Here is a 560-nt window from a genome sequence, read left to right as displayed (position 1 = left end):
TAAACACTCTGAAATTATCAGAACATCTGAATTTATCCAGCAAGTTCAACAGGCCATTGAGTACAATGCCAGAAAGTCCATGAGGTCAATTGAAAAGGATCTCCATGTGTCAGAAGGAACAGTCAGAAATGTTATCCACGAAGACATCCGATATAAATTTTATATGATGAGGAAAGGTCAGTTTGTCAGAAAAGCAAATGAAAATCACTACATCAGATCTAAAAGGCTCTTAAACAAACTGAAAACTCCAGCAGAAGATTTGATTTGGTTTTTCTCAATCGAGAAAAACTTCGACCAAGATGAAAAAGTTAACGGAAGAAATGACAGATGGTTATGTGCAGACCCTTCTGAAGTTTCAAGTGTTATGCATACAAAATTTCCTGCAACTGTCATGGTTTTAGGGGTTGCCAGCAATGAAGGACATGTGATGCCTCCTTATTTCTTTCCACAAGGCCTTAGAGTTAACTCTGCCGCCCACATGGAGGTCCTGGAAATAATTGTTAAAACAGCGTATGCAATAGAAGGCCATATGTGTTTCAGTAAGACTCTGCACTATCACA

Source organism: Octopus bimaculoides, chromosome 1 (assembly GCF_001194135.2).
Source record: "Octopus bimaculoides isolate UCB-OBI-ISO-001 chromosome 1, ASM119413v2, whole genome shotgun sequence".
Classification (NCBI taxonomy): Eukaryota; Metazoa; Mollusca; class Cephalopoda; order Octopoda; family Octopodidae; genus Octopus; species Octopus bimaculoides.
The sequence above is the reverse complement of the archived record's forward strand: the minus strand, read 5'-3'. Positions refer to the sequence as shown.